Source organism: Cydia amplana, chromosome 5 (genome assembly GCF_948474715.1).
Source record: "Cydia amplana chromosome 5, ilCydAmpl1.1, whole genome shotgun sequence".
NCBI classification, from domain to species: Eukaryota; Metazoa; Arthropoda; class Insecta; order Lepidoptera; family Tortricidae; genus Cydia; species Cydia amplana.
In genome coordinates, this window is record NC_086073.1 from 7,413,480 (window position 1) to 7,434,939 (window position 21,460).

At 39.5% G+C, this 21,460-nt stretch overlaps 1 protein-coding gene and 1 long non-coding RNA gene across 3 annotated transcripts in view; one reads left to right on the forward strand and one right to left on the reverse strand.

Moving 5' to 3' along the window:
- Positions 1 to 21,460, forward strand: part of LOC134648016 (uncharacterized) — a 441,830-nt gene that overhangs the window by 337,545 nt on the left and 82,825 nt on the right. The gene's annotated exons all lie outside the window — the stretch shown is intronic.
- LOC134648003 (uncharacterized) overlaps positions 1 to 21,460 on the reverse strand; it is a 76,085-nt gene that overhangs the window by 18,512 nt on the left and 36,113 nt on the right. The window contains exon 3 of one of the 2 annotated variants that reach the window (XM_063502435.1): positions 6,134 to 6,439. The exons of the other annotated variant lie outside the window; for it this stretch is intronic. The gene's annotated coding sequence lies outside the window, so the exon portion shown is untranslated. Of the gene's footprint in view, positions 1 to 6,133; positions 6,440 to 21,460 lie in introns of those variants that run through there. 2 annotated transcript variants of the gene reach the window in all.

A 21,460-nucleotide genomic window follows, 5' to 3' on the forward strand; every position in this document is an offset into this window, starting at 1 on the left:
TTGGATCAGTTACAGGCGGCAATAGCTGAAAAACGTCCAGGTTTAGGAAAAAATAATGTGATTTTTCACCATGACTACGCTCCGGTGCATTCAAGTCGTGTCGCTGCACAAAAATTGTCGGAGTTACGATTGGAATTTCTTCCACACCCTACTTATTCACCAGATTTGGCTTCGTCGGACTATCACCTCTTCCCGAAACTGAAAACATTTCTCTTAGGGCGAAATTTTAAGTCCGATGAGGAGGTTATATGGGAGGTCAATGCGTATTTCGAGGCCCTTGAAGAAACGCACTTCCGTGAAGGCATAGAGAAGTTGCAGACTCGTTGGGACAAGTGCGTAGAACTTCGGAGGGATTACGTAGAGAAATAAAATAAATACATTTGCAATATTATTATTTTTTGATATGAAACCATGTTACTTCTCAAACAACCCTCGTAGAAGCAAAAATAGAGACAATTTTGTAATTAATAAAATACTACTTTAAATTCAAATTCAAACACGGTATAAGAAACTCACATATGATAATGATATTTTAAATGAATTAATAATTCTGGCTGAATAATTTCTTGATTTGTCGTATTGATAGTTCTGTTATTATATGTTCGAAGGTCCACAGCCCATTTTGAACACATGCAAAAATTATCAATTTTTTTTTATCTTTTTTCACAAAACGTCTAGCGTCTTACATATTGAAAAAAAATTATGATATTACTGAGCCACAATTCAGTTTTTGCCAATCAACAAAGATAGTAAAAATATCATGTGGTTTAGGAAAAAAAACAAATTATATTAATGATTGTGTGACTTAAAGACACATATTATGGTACAAAAAAAGTGTGTACCTTCACTGTGCTACTTTTTTATTGTTTTAAGAAAGATTCGTGGTCGTTTTACGCTTTTTTTTTACTGAAAATTGATGTGAAAACTGATTTTTGAAGGCAGTCCCGAAAGTACCGAAAATACCGGGAAATCCCGGTTCCATTTTTGCCCGGTACCGAAAATCCCGGTTCTTTTAAACAGTACCGGTTCTGCAATCCCTAATAACGTCTCTGATAAGAAACATCACACCGAATATAGTCGAAGCGAGAGTGACGGAAGTTTTGACTTTTAATCTCAGCGATAAGTGGTAAAAACGCAACTATAACGCTGCCAGTTACATTACCATCATATAAAAAGTAATTCTATTATTTCAACCTATAATGAAACGTTCTAAATTTAATACACAGTATCGACTTACAAAAAATTATAGAGTGTGTATTAGAAAGCTACTGTCTAAACAAAAGTAATAAAGGAATAGAAATGATTCAGCTGTTACATATTGGTTACGAGCGGCGGCGTCCGGCAAATTATAGACAAACTCAGGTGGTTATTTTTTCAACGCGCTGGGGTGAGAAATGCATGATTGGGGGCCGGGCCCAGAATGGCCAGATTACAGGCCTCGGCCCGGAGACACGCCACCAGCTCTCGCGCGTAATCATTATTTTGACTACAATAAAGTGTTGGTGAACTAAGTTATTGCCACCCAGCGTGCTTTTATTATGCTGTGTGAGTTGTGTTTTAGATTACTTAGGTACTATCAGTTTCAATAGGTAATTGAATATAAATTGATGAACATAGTGTGCATGTCGTAAAAAAATATATGCTCACATAGCTTACATTACTTATTTTAATCAATTAGAAAAATATTAAATTTACGTGTATGTAACAGAAAGTTACAAGTAAGTAAGTACCTTACTTACTACTTTACTGATACCTAATGATTTATAGGTGTATTACTACAATACCTAGAAATGCGTAAAGAAAATGTGTTTATTAACCGACTCGTTTCTCTAACTACGCTAAGAAAAAAACAAATGGAGATCCCTACTTTATTAATATGTAGGTGTTCTCTAACAAAATTGTCTACCGCCGTTTTAACACATCGAATATTGCGTTAACTCTCATTAACATTTTTATGCAAATTTGAATTTGGATCACAGGTTTAAAATGGGCAAATTAGGAAGGAAATTACAGGGCGGGCGCGCCGATGGCACGTTGTGCGAGTAACGGCCCGCTGCCGCTGCCGTGCCCGGCCGCAGACTAACTTCGCAGTGGGCCCACTTTCATGTCCCGTGGACCACCTTACTATTTAACCACGCTAGAATTTTTTTTTTATTACAGTTTGCAAAGCAGGTTGATTTATTTTTGTCACATTAATAATTTGAGCCTATATACGTCCCACTGCTGGGCACAGGCCTCCTCTCATGCGGGAGGGCTCGGGCTATAGTCCCCACGCTAGCCCAATGCAGATTGGGGACTTCACATACACCTTTGAGTTTCTTCGCAGATGTATGCAGGTTTCCTCACGATGTTTTCCTTCACCGAAAAGCTAGTGGTAAATATCAAATGATATTTCGTACTTACATAAGTTCCGAAAATCTCATACGAGTCAGGATTTGAACCCGCGACCTCCGGATTGAAAGTCGGACGTCATATCCACTCGGCCACCATCGCTTCACACATTTGTCACGTTATTTATTTTAATCTTATTGCATTATTTATAAAATATTATCAAATAAACTCTTAATCGTAAATAGTAGGTACCTACACTGCGCAGGAACTTTGTAAAGAGTGAACCTTCTGGACTTATCTACTTTATGCTACGGACTGAACCATAACTTAGCGTCATATTCGAAAGTGTTAAAATTGGATTGAATAAACTATTAACTTTCAACGGATATCCGAGACGAATAAATTTTGATAGGTGGTTATTTACAGATCCGATAAAAATTAGCTAAATGAGCCATTTCTATTCTGGCGTTCCTTTTAAAATATAGCTAAATATAATCAATGTTTTATAATTTATATGGTTTAAAAAATACATGCAAATACATATATTGTTAAATTCTCCGTTTCAGCACAAAATAGTTTAACTCAAAACCTAGATGGCATTGATGTAGCTTTTAATAAATATGTGTAGGCAGTAAGATGTGTTCATTGAATTTTGTTAACACTTCAGAATTTCGGGTAATTCTGAAAACCATACGTAATTTTATCATATTGATTTTAAATTTTCGGAATAACTCGACTATCTTAAATATAGCTGGTCAACCAAATCTTGTCAGTAAAAAAAAGCGCGAAATTCAAATTTTCTATGGGACGATATCCCTTCGCGCCCACATTTTTCAAACTTGCCGCCTATTTCTACTGTCAAGATCTGGTTGACCAAGTATAGTTATTGGGAATTACACCATTACACCTTACAGGCACCTACTTAATTTCTGACGGTGTAATATCGATTATTTTTACCCCTTTTTTGAAGCAAGCACAGCAAAGGCTTACCCTACACTTAATAGTCATTTCATCGGCTATTTGTCACCAATGTATTAGTGGAAACAAATGGACAAGTATGCGAAGCGGCGCGGCGTCGGCAGGCAGCAGCAGATTACAAGGCGCGCGCGTAATAAGGCCCGTCGCCTCCACCCTATACTCAACTTAATGCTCTCGCAATTTCACTCAACATAATGAACACAATAAAAAAAAACACGTTTTCGGCAGATCCTGAGGGATCTGGATGTATTAGCGAGTTGTGTCAGCGTTTGAACTAGAGCTTTCGAGACTGCGAACGGGGATTTTTTGTAAACATACAGGTTTACATAAAACTACAATGTTCCTTCATAAATCATAGTCATCTCTAGTTGACGCAAATTTCGAGTGTATGATTTCTACCTTTCCCTTCTCCATCGTGGCCTACATAATTGATGAAACTTAGAAAAGATTGCGACGGTTTGTCTGCCTTATTTATTAAACAGAAACATAGTAAAAAATACTAATAGGTACCTACTTTATTCGGTTTGTTCCTGGTTCGTCGTATTCCTGTTTCGTCGTATTCCTGTTTCGTCGGATTCCTGATTCGTCGTATTCTTGTTTCGTGGGAATAATATACATATAATTAAATATGTCGTGCAGTAAACCAGTATTTACTACCTAAATATGAAGATTTAATGTAATCACCAGTGATCGTACTTTTTCTAGCATTTTTAGCACATTTCGACGAATCTGGAATCCGACGAAAAAGGAATACGACGAAACAGGAATACGACGAATCAGGAACAAACCCTTTATTCATATGCCTAATAGCTTAATGTACGTAAGTACTTATTTTTATACTTACACGATAAAGTGTCGATGCGTTACAGGTACATATACGTAGGTACCTACTTAAACTAATAAGAGAAATATTTGACAATTTGGTATTCCAAACAATATTTAATTTTATTTCTAGGGTTTTGTGTAAATTTGTTGAATTACCCGGGCGAAGCCGGGGTGGGTCTCTAGTGTAGTATAAGTTGCCGACTTAAAAAAAAAATATATAAAAAAGTTAAACTTAATAAAGTCTCTTGTCAAGAGACTTAAAGTCTCTGGTCAATTTTAAGTCAAAGGATATTTAAAACTAATACCTAGTGTGTCCAGTCCCGCGCGGCGCTTGTCCCAGCCCAGCCTCCGTATTGATCCCGAGATGAGCGTGCTGCCATTGATCTAGCCAAAGTCGCCAAATTGTTCCAAGAACCTCAAAGTGTTTTCTTATATGTTTCTAACTAAGTAATATGAAATGAATCAATATTAAATTCATTGATATTCAAAGATTCGTGGAAGAGCAATGACAAACGACAACTGATTGTATAATGTGTGTTTTACAACGAACCTAATTAGATTCTTTATCAAATTAAGTTAAGAAGAGCGCATACATATTAAAGTGTCATTCAATAGAAATTGCTAACAATGTAAACAAAAGTTACGAGTAAATTGACATTCAGTGTCAATTTTAGTATGGCGGTTTGTTTACATAATTAGCAAGTTCTATTGAATGACACTTTACTTAATGTGTTAATTAAATGCTTAATCTATGTTGAATAATACAAACAAACACAAAACAACACACAAACATGTCCCTGTTACTGACTGTTTACATCATAGTTAACTTAAAAATTTGATTATTTCAATTACTGTAGTTCCTTATTACATATTTAGCATTCTAAGGTGTTGCGCTGTTTTTATTTTCAAATACTTTTCTGCTGCACCTTGAAATATAAATGAAATGATCGGTTAGCCACATCATGAAAAAGTCAAAGCTAACCTAACCGTAACATAAAGTTATCAATCAATTCTAAATGGCATTTCATGAAATTTGACATCAAAATCTATAATCTGGCTGCGACAATTACATAATAATTATCACTCGACTTGCATGATACGATTAATACTTTATGAGTATCAGACGCTAAAATACGAGACTTGTAATACATAGTTGTTTCATTAGGTACAGTCAAAAACTTATAAGCTAGATAAACTCACGTTCACAAAACGTAAAGCTGAGTCGTGGTAGTATGCGTCGCGATAGGATAGGCGGACATCTGATAGCAGTGGAATATGACGACAGTTTGCAGCCCGAGCACGGCCTGATAAGAGGGCCCCGCAAACCAGCACCTACACATAACATTGTGTGAACCCCAGTATAAATTGAACTCGGGATTCGAAATAACTGTGAGTTACGGAGACCTCAGTTATCATGGTTACTTGAGGCGAACGCAAGCTCAGTCAGTAATAAGTAACATCAATTCTAATTTTGAACTTTTTTGTCTTGGCGGTATATTCGTTCCTATTACAATATAACCTGGAGATTCGGAACAAGTATGTGTAATACTATAAGACATTTCGTTATTTTGGTTCGACAAAAGGAAAATTGGCTTGATATGATATTTTAACAATAATAGCCCAGGATGTTAATAGTGTTAATACCTATACATACAATATATTATTATAACTATTATATTATAATAAAGGGGTTCGCAATGCTATTTAATTGGTGAGGGACAGTAAGTAAAACAAAGACTGTGGTTGGAATCAATATAATTTTAAAGTGTATAATCATAAAAAAAGTACCAAAAGGTAGGTAAATAATGCATAAATTAAAACGGGCAATACACGAGCAAGACACATTTTTAAATAGGTATTCTATAAATTTAAAATTGTGACCTGTATGTTTATCTGATGAAGGTTATAATAGAATTTATAGTGAATTTCGCAGACTACATTTCAGTTTCATTTCTATTCATTATTTCATAGAAATTCTAGACACTCGATCAAGCAATATCCACTTTTCCAGATGTCTGCGCTATACCTAGAGGATACATTTTATTCGGTTAAGAATACAAGCGGGTCCGTGCATTTTCTCGACGAATACTCGCTGTAAAGCAGGCTTAGCGCCGATAACCGGGAGCTGGGCAGCGCAGGACAGCAGTGGGCAGTGGGCAGCATGTAGGCAGTGGGGAGGCAGGAACTCGCCCATCTGATACCGGCTAATACGACGACAATTCGCAGCATCCCACTTTGTATCCGGCCCTCGCAATCCTATCTTTTATTTTTCTATCGATTGCGCACTTTTAAGAACCCGTGTTATCTGAAAAAATAAAAGAATGGTTTGTTTTTATTAACAACCGGAGCGTATCCTACATATTGATAGGTATGAGATGGGACGTGCTAAATCGGAATAGCTGATAGGGTATACAAATTTGATTGATAATGACATCAACTTGTAGAAAAGGTGTAGAGAATACGATACATATTCATTAACTAGAAATGACGATGTCCCTCTGAAAATTAACCTACTTGTAACCCTTCGCTATCAGATATCTGATAAACTTCATTAAGAAACGAGTTAATGACCAAATAATAATCGCTGTTACAGTTCTTGATGTAGATATTCGAAAGGAGATTACCGTAATCTATTAACTGTTAACGTCAGAAAGTCAGACGGCAATTTACGGAACTTCCAGAAATCACATTAAATGACAACATCTAACAATAATTTTTGAAAAAGCAATTATCATTATACAGATAGGAGGGTCGGGGGCGATCGCATTAACATCATAAAAGGGGCGAAGTTTGTCTGCGCCCCCGGGACACCCGTCGGCGAGGAGACAGTTACATATTACGCAATAAAGAGCTGTTCTCGCGAAAGGAAGTGTGAAAATGAACAACATCAAGGGGTTATCTTGAATTACTCACTAAAAACTTATTGCCGGAGCGTCGGCGGGCGTCGCGGGGGTGCGCAGGGTAGCAGGCGGGGGTGGATTTGCCGCGAACAGATAAGGGCGCGCTATTGGGATCGCGCCGTTCTCATCCAATTACACGGTCGAGCGAACTCGGCGCGGAGCAGATAAAAACGACGCGCCTCCGGCCTTCGGCTTGTCGCGCGGCTAACGGCCAGCCTCGCGACATGCTGTCTTCGGCGTTACATGCTACCTCGCCGTTCGCAACCTACACCTAGTTCTGACTGATGACCATTAAACCAACAAAATGCTGCAATGCAAAATCTTAATGTCCACGCATCATCGGTGATTCGTTGTTGGATACTAGATGTACAGTGATGAAATAAGTAGAAACAATATCAAAACCAATCGTAACAATTTATCACAAGCTTTTATGAAAATGACACCAGCTATTATAAATCGACCTGTATTATTATTAGGTATAAATCATTTCATGTAATCATTCAATACAGCGTAGGCACAAACAGTTAGCATTAGCAGAAGACAATCTCGAGGAAGCAATCTAAGTCGGCGCGCTGAGGGAATAGCCGGCCGCGCCGTGAGGGCCGCGTCTAGATTCAATTTCCACCAACCATCGCCACGGGAGCGCATCTCACAGTCATGCTAGCAAGCACACGTTCATTCTGTCAAGACACACCAAAATGAACAAACAAGTACAGGTACAGAAAAAATAGGGGCGCGAATGGATTAGATGTGTTATTATTTTTTTTGTCTGCCAAAAGGCTTACGCCACCGCAATTTGAACTACGGCTTCCCAAGTACCATAATTCCCGTCTTAGGCTTAATGGCACCGTAACCTAATAAATAACAGTGACATTTGTTTTCGGTACTAAGCCCCACCCTCTGTCACAACAGAACCCAATCCGACAGCGTGGCCGCCGCCGCCGTATGTAAATAGTTTACCGAAAGTCGCCGCTCGTCCATCACGCGTTGTCACATAAATTATGCCGCGGCGAATCCGCGGTCGAATCATTGTTTGACTTTTATCTTATTACGTACATCTCCCGATTTTGTTCGCGTCATATTTCTTGTGACTTATCGGCCTTTATCTATCGTTTTGTGGCGAGTAGCGCTATCGATCACTCGATCCCCGGAGTGGGCCGACAAATTCGTCTCCGAATATTTTTAGTGGATTAGGCGAACCGTCTGTGTCGGTGAGCCGCGGGTCACCGCGATGACTAATGCGTCCCCGAGATTATGTGGAGCGCGAGTTGTCGCTTATCAGATGGCTGCACTGCGGTCCAGCGGCAACTCAAGCCTTCTATCGGCAGCGCACCCGCACGGCGGCGGTGGGCGCCCGCCGCGCGCGCACTATATATCGCCACCGTCTGCTCCCTCAATGACTAATGATTCGTCTTCTGAAATATCTTAGAATTATTCCTCATCGGTCGTGGCAATAAATTAAGTCACGCACTTGACTCTTAAGGAATGACGATTCATTTCATATTTAAATACACATGCCCCGATCACGACTTGCACTTATTCACGTCAGATGTATCAAGGCGATTCGATAGGTACTTTTAGCTTGGCATTTTGAACATAAGGTGTCGTTGGTTGCAATGACGTCAGTTAATCCTAAGTGACAAATGCCCGGCAGCGAGAACAGTAGTCGCAGCACGAGCTGTATCTCGATCTGTCGTCCGCGACACCCGACACCTCGGTGGCATTCCCTGGTTCCGCCTTAAATTAATGAAAACATCCATCCATAAAGACCCATACGCCTCTGCGTTCTTATGAATGAAATTCCAACCCGAGCTCGAATCCTTTTTTATGATAACCATAAATTAAACGACCAATTTCCAGCGAGTGTCACAGCAAGGATAAAGGAATCATTTTTATAATATCCTCAGCGCTTAACAAGGGTACAAATAATGCCCACGCATATTCACGCGGCTATAAGTTGGGATCAGGCGCGGCCAGTGACTGCTAAACTGTTAATATAAATAATGAACTGTGTTATGGGCTGGCTGGTAGCTGCAGGACAGCGTTAACTAACAGCCTTTTTGTTGGCGGACTCGTAAGTTAGGATCATCCGAGCGCCGGTGCCGGTGGTCAGCACGAGAGCAAGGCTCCACGACTCGCACAGATTAGCACAACATTTGCTGTTTACATTTTTCATACACGTTCATTTCCATACAGTTAAATCCAAACACTATCTTCTGCTGACTTGCATATTCTGTCAACAATAGTTAAGTTAATTTATTACCAACAACTATGAAGTCTGTTCTTCGAAATAAAGATGTTTTATTATTATTATTAAGGCCGATAAAAAAGGTAAAAATTCCTTAAGGTTAATACTTAATTAATCATATAAGGTAACAATGGTTTTTTTTTCTAGTTCTAATACGACTCTTTACCAACAAATACGTTATTCTTGTAATTAATTTTACAACATTACCTAATAATCCATTCATGATAAAAATATCAACATAAAAAGGATAAATTAAGATCATTTTATTAACGATCGTATATTTTTACGTAGATACGTAACGTCCTATTGCTAAATGAGCGGGAACCGCTAAAAATACCAATACTCAAGCGGATTATTTTATTGCGGGTTTATTTTTTATTTGCGCAGTATACAATTCTCGAAGATGGCTTTATAGTGCGATTTTTTTATTTGCAGTACTTCGCAGTGAGAGGTCCGGGTCTGTTTGTCGAATACTTGTAAATTAATAAAACAGCGTCGTTGAGTTTCCTGTTATAAAATATTTACAAAAGATACTTGTGTATGCTTTATACCTACGACAAATATTATTTAACAAAACTGGTTGTCGTGTGGTATAACTTCCACACCGGAAGTAGCGGGTATCCATGCTTAGTTTCTCGATATTTCGAGTGGGGGTGTATGTACGCAGAAAACCTCTTTCCGCTAAAGGAAAACTTGTAAGAAAATCTGCATACGCATCTACGAAAAATAAAAATTGTGTGAAGTCCCTAATCCGCTTTCGGCTAGTGTGGGACTTTTAGCCCAAAACTCTCGCATACAATGAAAGGTAGCTTTTGCCCAGCAGTGGGGTAAATGACGTGACAGCCCACACAAGGGCGAAGTGGGTAGCTACAATATTCTCAATATGTCGGCATCTTAATCGTATCCACATACTAACGTATGCGAGAAAAACGTATTTTCTTTCTGACGGTAGGAAAATACAGAAATCGTTTTTTTAGCTCCATCGTATGCCATCATTATCATCATCAACCACACTATTAACTGACCATTCGTGGTCAGCTACCGACCTAAACCTGACAGATCCACCGCTTAGAGAGCCGTTGTCAGTGTAGTATATAGGTATATATATGTGATAGTTGAAAAGTGGTCAATATTTTTATAACTGACAATCAACTATCTACAACAATGTATGAGTAGGACAGTGTTTTACACGCCGCCGTCCACTGCTCCGCCCACGCGATACGCCATACGAGAAACAAAAGCTTACATTGCCATTGCCTACTTTGCTAGGGAACCAGTATATATGCGAGCTCAACTTCCGTAACTACTAAGCGTATTCAGAGATCACGGCTTAACCTGGATCTTCCAGCTTGCGATAGGCGCCAGGATTTACAACCAGTTAGTATGACTTATGTCGCTCGGTGCCCTTTGAGGCTCTAAGCTTACTTGCATTACGAGTGAAACATATGCATGTCACGAAGAAAACCCAGAGACTTCGCTAGGAATCATGAGGACCACACGGCACGATACTAAGATGTTTACTTGTACTGCTAAGGACATATTAGGTTTGAATTTAAGTAAAAATTTGTCAATGATAAATCAGCCGGGTTTATAACGGTATTTCTGAAACATTATATCACTCATATCAGATAAGTATTTGGTTATTGTGAAACATTTTAGCTTTCTAAAACTACGGATAGGTACTTATGCCAGATCAGCCAGATGCATCTTTATTGCACTTTTATATTTTTGAATGAAATCATTGTTTTAGCGTTGGAATCTGAATTAGGGAATGCAAAATAACCGATAACCGAATATCGGTTTTGCTTCGGTTAAACTCGTATTCGAAACCGAAAATCGGTTAAAAACCGAGTAATCTCTAGGGTCCTAGCTAAACTGGTTGTTAATACTTACGCTATGGAAAGTCCAATTTAGCTAGAACCACTAACCAAATAGCTCAACAACCACGAAGCGTGACTGTACGTGTACATTGGTGACACTGAACTATTACAGAAATACATTTAATAGTAGTTTATGTGACTGCTACATAATTAAAGGCATTCAAATACGAGTTTAGGTTTATGAAATGAACGAAGTGAGTTCCTGAAAAAGATCACACGAGTGTTTATTCGCTAATTATATATACAGTTACATATACTATTTGTGTCGTTCTCAAGTAAAAGGTACCACATCCTCGCTTACCATAAGGGTGAAATTTGCTTGCACCCCTATACTTCATTTCGCCAAAGAAAGGCTTAAAAACCTATCAGCTCATGTGTCCCTTACGTGTGTTACGGTCCTGCTTCGCCGTTCCCAGACTAACATATTTTCTCCGCACCGTACCAACCTGGCTATACCCCGAACATATCGCCTCCTTCGACCGTACACTAAAAGAATCGGCTGAGTGTCTGCTTAACGTATCCCTTAACACAGACCAATGAGATTTCGCATCGTTGCCTATTCGGAATGGTGGTCTAGGATTACGCCGCGCTCGTGACGTGAGTCTTCCGGCCTTCTTGGCGTCGGCGGCAGGGGTTGTAGAACTTGTCTCTAAAATTTTATCTTTGGATGGAGACAGGACTACCATACCATATGCCTCTGACACTCAGTTGGCCTGGATGGCTCTCAATTCGGGTGCGTCCGTACCCGAAAAACCGTTCCTCCAACGTTGTAGGGACGTCGTGGGCATCAAGCGGATCGTCGATTCCCTAATGACAAACGCTCTTGGTGCAGATAGGGCCAGACTAAACGCAGCTTCGAGGCCTGAAAGTGGTGCTTGGTTACACGCCCTCCCATCTCCAAATCTTGGCACTCTGCTCGACAACGACCCACTGCGGGTGGCCGTTGCTCTTCGTCTGGGCTGCGATGTATGTCAACCTCATTTGTGCATCTGCGGCTCTATGGTGGAGAGTAATGGTCATCACGCACTGAGCTGTTGCCGCTGCGCCGGTAGGTTCCCACGACACCATGCCTTGAACGACATCATCCGCAGGGCATTAGTGTCGGCAAACATCCCCTCCACGCTAGAACCGCCAGGCCTCAGCCGGTCGGATGGTAAAAGGCCTGACGGCCTGACACTGGTGCCATGGGAAAAAGGCAAGTGTCTACGCTGAGGTGGCGGCCCTACATAAACATCAAAAGTACTCAGCACTCACTAATTACCTTTTCGTCCCAGTAGTCGTAGAGACGTCCGGTTGGTGCGCAGAGGCAAAAACCTTCCTTAGGGAAGTAGGTCGCCGCCTGCAAGAAAGGGGCCTTGACCCGCGCTCCGGGTTTATTCCTGGTGCAAAGGCTGTCCATCGCAATTCAATGCGGTAACGCAGCGAGTGTGATGGGCACCTTTGCGCCAGGGGTAGCGCGGGGAGGCCTCTTTCAGTAGTTTTTATATTCCTTGTTTTATTTTAGATATATTTAGGATTGTTAGTTTTAATTTAGTATAAAGAGTTGATAAATAATTTTAAATTCTTTTCCCATTTAGTATTATTCATAAATGTATTTAGTTCATAACTTATTTATTTGTCTTTTTACTGTCTTTTCAATGAAATAAATTGTAACTATATGTTACGGCCGACATTAGAATTTGAGCCCGGGCCCTTCTACATAGTAGGCAGGGTCAATATATATATATATATACTCTCCCGGCCGATTTCGACCACGGCGACTGTTTCAACTCCGCTGCTGAAGACGTTCGTGTGCCCGCGTGTGGCTTGCGTAGCCGATCTTATTAACAAAGACCCGTGCACACAACGGGCAGGTAAGGACACCATTGTTGTAATTATACCTAATAGCCGCTGGCGGTCGGGCTTTCAGCTCGTCCCGTCTGATATCTAGTTCCATAAGTCGACGGGATTCAAAATCATCAGTTTGTTTAATGACAGAAGATCTCCATACAGGGCGGTCGGCCGCCTGCTTCTCCCACAGAAGCGGGTCAATGTTGCAGTTCTTCATGTGGCGCTTAAGCACATCTTTATATCTGAGAAGTTGCCCGCCATGCTTTCGCTTGCCCTCCTCCAGCTCCGAGTAAAAGATGCGCTTAGCCACCCGACCCTCTGCCATCCTTGAAACGTGGCCGCCCCAGCGAAGATGTCGTCGCATAATATAAACTTCGATCCCATCCCACCCACTTTGGCTCTTCGCAAAACTTCGGTGTTCCGCACGCGATCGGACCAGCTGATCTTTAAGATTTTGCGAAGGCATTTTAGATGGAATCGGTCTAATGTGCGGATGTGACGACGGTATACGGTCCACGTTTCAGAAGAGTATAAGATATTAGGAAGCACAACAGCCATATATATGGAGATCTTTGTCGCCAGTTTCAGGTCATGTGAGCGGAAGACCTTGGCATCCAACTTACCAAACGCTGCAGCAGCGGCACCAATTCTGCTGTTTATCTCAGCGTCAAGGTCAAGGTCGTAGACGTTACTGTGCTCCCCAGGTACCGGAACTTATCAACCTGTTTCAGTACGTCCTCCCCAAGCCTAACAGTCAGTGTCTCGCGACCATGAATGTCAAGTGACATTACTTCCGTCTTTTTGACACTGACTTTCAGTCCAAACTTGCAGCAGGACTCGTGAAAGTCGGTCACAAGTTGCTGTAGGTCACCAGGGGTTTCCGCTATGAAGCACAGGTCGTCTGCGCAGGCAGGGTCAATATCGACTAGGCTAAAGAAAAACAATTTCAACATCATCATTTTTAGTATCTCTTTCTAGAATCAGGTAACCACATATACACTTAAAGATATCGCAAATTATTGATTTTGACACCTAGATTCAAAGAAAAGTTTGATTTTCGATGAAATATTAAAAACTCGAACTCGCGGTTTTTAACCGAAACCGACCCCGGTTTTGCATCGGTTAAAAACCGACGGTTAAACTCGATACTCGGTTTTTTCATTACTCGGTTGCATTCCCTAAATTCTGAATCCTCGAAAACTGAACAGCTTTTAGGCTGGTTACTGTCACCGTTTTGGTGTCCGTTCGATACTAAAGTGTCCATGTAAATGATTAAGTGTTAAGTTACGATGTCCGCAGGCGCGCGCAGCGGGCCCCGGCCCATTCAATATTATATTACTTTACCACACCACACCTCGCATCGACAAGCGAAGATGTTATCGCTCCGGAATGTTATAAAATTGAATATTTCCCATATATTACCTAATACGCTTACCCCTGCAGCGTCTATGCGTCTTCCGCACTCCACCACTATCCTCTACACACAAATATAACGTTTTACGATATTTTATAACGAATAGAGATGTTATTTAGTTTCGTCGTCAACATAACCACGAATATTTTAGTTTCGTTTCATTTTTCAAATATCATGTTACTACAAATTTGAATTATTGTTGCTTACCTTTGTTATCTAAGTAATAATTGCCATTGAGAATGTGAGGAAAATACGGTGAACTATTTATTACTTACCGAAATAAAAAGACAGACATATTTCAAATCGCAGGCGAAATAATAAATAAAACATGCCAGTGAATTGATACTTTTAGAAAATGGTTCAATAGGATTATATAGGTATTCGTGATACAGTCGTTAGTGTAATGTACGTATACAAAATAATTGTTCGCTTAACATCCTATTCGGGTAGACAAAAGAGCCGTTCATTTATCCATTGCCGAAGCAATCAGCCCACATAAACACACATCCAAGACATAAACAACGCAACGTATCGCAGTTGACGCCCGGAGTGACACTACGTGCGTCCCTCGCTCTATTTGGCTTTCAAATTGAAACAAATCTATAAACGAAATCCCGGTTTTAAATAATGACAACATCAAAAAGCAATGAAGAACTTTTCGAAGTGTTTAACCTCTGCGTTTTTTTTATATTCGCACGTTGATTGACTATTTATCGGTTGGAGACGTAGTTAAGAAAACGGGGTTAATACGAGATAGCTCCGGATGTTCCATAATGTAGCTTGAGACACTGCACAGCGGGGGGCGACTAGTTAGCACGCCAAATTCTTTTTACCGCCTACGTTAAACTTAGATATCGCAACGAAACACTGTTTGTCAGGCTTTGGTGAATCGACGATAATATTTGACTACCAAATGTTATAATTTTCTAATACAAACGAACACCACCTGTTTTACGACTTCGCCACAATGTGACGAAAATATCAATTTATCTAGTGGTCTAATAAAATTCTTATATTTATGAGAAATGTGCCTACATGTACACTAATTAAATGAGCAATTCTTGTTTATTTATTTATTTATATATATATATATATATATATATATATTTCGGCGATCTCGGAAACGGCTCTAACGATTTCGATGAAATTTGCTATACGGGGGTTTTCGGGGGCGAAAAATCGATCTAGCTAGGTCTTATCTCTGGGAAAACGCGCATTTTCGAGTTTTTATATGTTTTCCGAGCGAAGCTCGATCACCAAGATATTGTACACTAATTAATTAATAGGTACTTAACTATTTGGGATTAGTTGTCAAGCGGACCCCAGACTCCGTGGCAAAATGCCGGGACAACCTGAGGAAGATGATGATTTATATGAGAAATGTGATTTTTATGTTACCGGTGGTCACTAAATTTGTATTCACATACGAATATTTCCTGATTTTCATTTCATTATCCAAAGACTAAAATTAAACTTAACCCATTGTTGATTTATTTTAGGTAGGTACTTACCTATGTATTTAGAATTTTAGACACTCGTGACAATATTTTAATGTTTATTAACTAAATAATAATTTAAAATTCCAAAACTAAATAAATAAATACAATAAAAAGTCATTTATTGTCGCAAAACACAGTAACAAAATAAAACAAACAAGGAAAAAGAAAAAAGACACAATAAGCACATAAGTCCAATAGGGTTGCTGACTGTATAAATATAATATAATGTTTAATTATAACTAAATGTAGAAGGAGAAATTAATTTGAACGTGACGTCGAGTGTGCGTTTCATATACACTAGTATCTAAAAAACATAATCAGAAACAAAACAGAAAAATGGGTCGTCCTTTTCTGGTACATCCGATCGTAAAGGAAATTTGTCGGAACCTACACGTTTACTAACAGGAAAAGTTTAGGAAACCATTATGAAAGCACTGTTAGTGCTTGAAAATGGAGACTTCGACACCGCCCTCCGACACATATCGCGCGAGTGCCTAAACACACACATGACATGACATACACATACACATGACATATACATTAGTTAAAGTAGTCTAATTAATTGAAACTGTCGTTGTCATTTAGTAATAAGTTGTGGTCGTGTTGTTTTCAGTTTCCGTATTGGCGAAAATAACCATTAAAATGTTTTATCAATTACTGCTTGTATAGCCTGTAATAGACTCGAGAAGAAGGAGAATCTAAAAACTCAAGAATTCCCTTTGAATTAACTAACTTGACATACACATGCACTTACCTACGTGATACTCGTATCTCCCTTCTATATCGCAGTCCGCGCAACGTTAACTAGTTACCGGTACTGCCAAACGAAGTAAAAACTTCTTTAGCGGCGCTGTGCACTTTTTGTGATGGGGAAAAAATGTTAAACTCGCGAGAGGTGTCACGTGACCGTAAGACGTAAGACGGACACGTGACCTGATCGAAAAACTGTTACCTATTTCAATGTCATTGAGTTTTTCTTTATTGATTTAAATGCCATCTAGTGAGTTTCGCTCTAACTGGTATTAATATAACTCGAGTACTAACTACTACTAAGTGATGTGCTTAGGGGTTTCAAGTAGTGCGACTAAATAACGCTAGATGGCGTTAACCTCAATTATACTTAGTGCTGCAGACATTTTGCAATAGTGATTGAGTTTTCACTTCTGCCAGCACCCCCGGAGTGCAACCCGTTGTTTTTTTTTTTACATTTCGAAAGCGCGAAGCGGTGTGATTTTATTGGCGCGGGTTTTATATCAGAGAGCGAGTGTGTCGTAGCGAATATCAATTAATAGGCGTTGGGGCGCGCGGAGCTGCAAAAGTGTAAAGTGCAGTGAGGCGGGGGGCGTTACGTAAATCACGGTGGAGTAAATCGACAGCGCTGAAATGGGGGTATTTCACATTGCTTACCCATATAGTACTGAGCTCTAACTTTAGATTTCGTAATATGTACCTATTAATGAGGTTTTTGAATTCTTAACCCGTGGAGCGCCCTAACAAGACACGTGTGCTAGTAACTAGTATAGGAGTTTCATACTACGGTAATTCTGGGGCGCTCCAGGGGTTAAAGCGGGATGGTCGTACTTGGCGAGGCAAAATAGTGAACTTTCAGGAGCTCTGACATTTTTAGCTCCCGAGAGTAACGTTTGTCAAATGTCAAATAACTAATAAGACTTAAGTGTCATTCTATGGAACTTGCTAGCTATGTAAACAAAAGTCACTAGTAAATTCATCATTCAGAGACAATTTCAATACGGCGGTTTGTTTACATAGTTATAGCAAGTTCCATAGAATGACACTTTAGAGCCAGGAGGACTTCATTGTCTCGCACACAACACAGCCAATGCATTTAGTTCACATAACTCAGAAACATAATTACTAAAAACACATCCTCCCTTTATAACAAGTGTTATGAAATGTCACTAATCAGGTGCCTATATTTTACGTGCCGTGGTTCTGTTATCGTTATTCACGATGGCGCAAATCGACAGCCCTGAAATGGGGTGTATTTTTCAATTTATACTTAATAGGGTATTTGACTGTATTTAATATAAATTATTAGAAAAACTTAGATAGCAGTTATTTTAAAACACATGTTCTATTTAATAAATCGGATAGAAATATAAAAAGTAGGTGAGTTGACCGTGACGTCACGTTGTAATGTTTCATATAAATTCCATATTAGCAAATCGTTTTGACAGTTCTAAAAAAGAAACTGATTTGACTAGTAGGAAAATACCCTATTGTGTAGGTACTATAGGACATATGTACCTACATTTTAAGCTTGAATTTTTTGTACAATCATATTATAGAGGTTCTATAGGTAATATTCTATAGGCTATACTCTAAATATATGGTTTTGCCAACAAATTTCGGCGGCGACGAAGGTACCTATTCACCCGGCACAGTGTGTATTTGTCCAAATTTGGTAATTTACCTGATTTCATCTTGTCATTTTATACAATGACTAAGTATATTATGTACCATCAATAGGCATTCGTTAGAATTTATGTTGTTTCATATTTTTTCATTACCGACGTGAAAATGGGCCGGATAGCGACTAGCACTTCTGAACTTGCAGCGAGTCGCACGAGTTCAGATCGTACAGTAAGTATTATTTTCAGCTAGGGCACAATCCCCCAAGGAACAGTAGTTCTACCATATTGGGACTCTACTTATTTTGTTTGTTAATACATAATACTTGAACTACTGGATTAGTAGCTTTTGTGCTTCGCGTTTGTTAAGACTTTTGTTTTTCTTATCCTTTAGGTAGTGTAGTAAATAATGTAATAAACCTTTTTTTTTAATTACCTTAGTTTGAAACCAACATATTGTTTTTGTGTAAATATTCACGATTATCATCATTGGCCACAGCATCTTGACAGATGATACTTGCATCGACAGTTTATTTACAAGAAGAGGTTTGTGCGCCGTCGGAGATCGGAGGTGCGGCACATCTTTTGCTGTGGCTGTAAAGTCCAATCGCAGCACGGCACCTCACTCTTTTAAAGGCTTAAAATGTAACGCCATCTTGCTCTTTTAAGGGCTTTCGTTTCCCAGGTGTTACATATATGTGTTTCACGAATATATATAAGTACTGTAATAGATAACTACCTACACCTACTCAAGCTGCTCAATTAGCATTGAAAATAAACTTGCGAAACCATTCAAGTATATATCATATAGGTATGTATTAATTATAGCTATCAGTGTCGGAAGCGTATCGATAGAGCATCAATATCTGGGTAACAATTCTATTTCCAGTTCCACGCGAGCAAGCGGCCGTTACCGTCACATGGACATAGGCCGCAGCGCACTCCATAAAAATTTGAGTGCCTAAAACACACGCCGTGTTTGGCAGCGGCCGCCAAGCAAAACGTACGAGAGTGCGTCCGGCACTACACGTACGTTACTGTTACACTCGATACAGTACAGATGGCACGTGAAAATTATGGCCGCTCGGATTTTTCGAGAGCATTAATGCAAATTTATCGAGCAGCGTAGCGCTAATTGCGAGCGACGCGCGCTCGCTGATTGTTTTCTCCTCCAATTTATGGCAACACCTATTGCCGATTTAAAGCTTTAATTGTAAACGATTCACGTGTTTTATTGGATAGTCGGGCTGTATTTATTCGAGTGGCCGCGGCTCTCTGCGGCTTCTGTTATTGATTTTCCGACTGTTTGTACCGAGTCGAAGTTTCACTTGTCGTTATCGAAGTGGACTCGACGCGTGACAAGATATATCGCAGTTGCAATGTCAAACTAAAAATACCCACTAGCTGGCGAACGACCTGTATAGTACACATTAATTAAGTAAAAATTTAATCAAATGATTGCACGAATACATTTTAATCTATTTAGCAGTGTTTTGATATTGAAATCAACAAAATTGCTAGAGTTGAGTAATCATAAGGGCAATTAATTTTAGTAAATTAATAGTATTATCATAATTGCTGATAATAAGTATAATTTTTCCGGAAAAGTAACTTCATGGCAGAGTCCTGCCGAATAAATAGCTATATGTCATTATCACAGAAGCCACAAAAAGCGGTGTCATTAACCGTCAGAGTAAGCCTCGAGAAGGTGTTTATAAATTAAGTGACCTCACATTCGAGCGGTCAACAAAGTTAAGTGCGAGCCGGGGGCGTTCGTCGAGTTTTTCGCAGGAGTTTTCCGCGCCGGCGGCCGGCGGCGGCGGAACTTCGCCCATTATTATTTTACGCGGGCAACAAGCGGCGCGATAATATCCCGCGCTTCAGCCCGCCCAGCTTAAGACTTCCTTTAATGGCCGAACGTGTCTTCTTACTTTTCGTTTAATAGGTGTAATAACTTAAAAAGCGAAATTTTGAATTAAAGTAAAGATTTTAGCCGCGAGAGGAATACCGTGGCCACCGGGGCCGGAGGAAACGTGGATGAGAATTACTGTAATTTATGCAGTCATTTTTATAATGGAATATTCGAAACACAATCATAAAATGTTTGGTTAGTTTAGACATAATAAGGCCAGATCAGTTGCATAACTATTATTTTAATCATTTTGTGATTATAAATACCTAGTTAAATACAACAAATATTTTTTTAGGCCATTAAATAATATTACATGTTAGGAACATAATAAAAAGGATAGCATAATCTGCGACCATTTTAGGCGGTATATGTAGGTGTTGAGGACACCCTCAAGTGTGTGGCAAAAAATACCCGTCCAAAAATAAGACCATAATTATGTTATGTTATGAAATAAACTGAAATCATCTTAAGAAAAATCTAAAAGGGAAAATTATCATCATCAAAATGTGTAAGTGTAAGGTATTCTCTTCACTTTACATTGTCAACGTTGTTCTTAGACTGTAGTAGCCAGATCGCCTAATGGGGTCCGATGAAACCCACGTCACGGTGACGTGCGGCGTGTGCCGTGTGTTTCGGCTTAGCTAGGTGTAAGCCGGGTCGGGTATCTCGCACTTCGTCCCGTAAATCAATCCCGTCCGTCTCAGGCGACGGCAAAAATAAAAGGTCGCTGGGGCTTCTTGGTGCAGCAAACTTCAGTGGGGAGGGTTGTGGACAGTAGGAAAACGGTTGGAATGTTATTCGATTTTTAATGGTCAGAGGTGAGCAAACAGAACCTTTTTTTTTTTCATGATAAACTAACATACATTTTATAAATTACATAAAACTCGCCAAACTGTGGAGTTTGATGGCGAGGTACGCTCTTTTTTTATGCTAATAACTTAACCTATTTGGGTCAAACCCGTTTTATAGTATGGTATGGTTACCTCGTTCCTGTAAACAGATTTACATATGACGGTTATTCTGAGGCTGATATTAGGTATGAGCAATCTCAAATTAAATATTAATTGTCTAAGGCGTGCTTCATGCCTCATGGAATTGATGGGTTGACATTCATCGCGATTACCCAATAATTAAGTAACACTATGAAATGATTATTTTTTGTGTTAGTACTCCTATTTGGAGCTGTCAGCTAGCATCTAGCAAGCTAATAGCCTAACTAATGCATGGCAAATGTAGGTAAGAATCAACATTATTTTTAGCCCCTGTTTTTA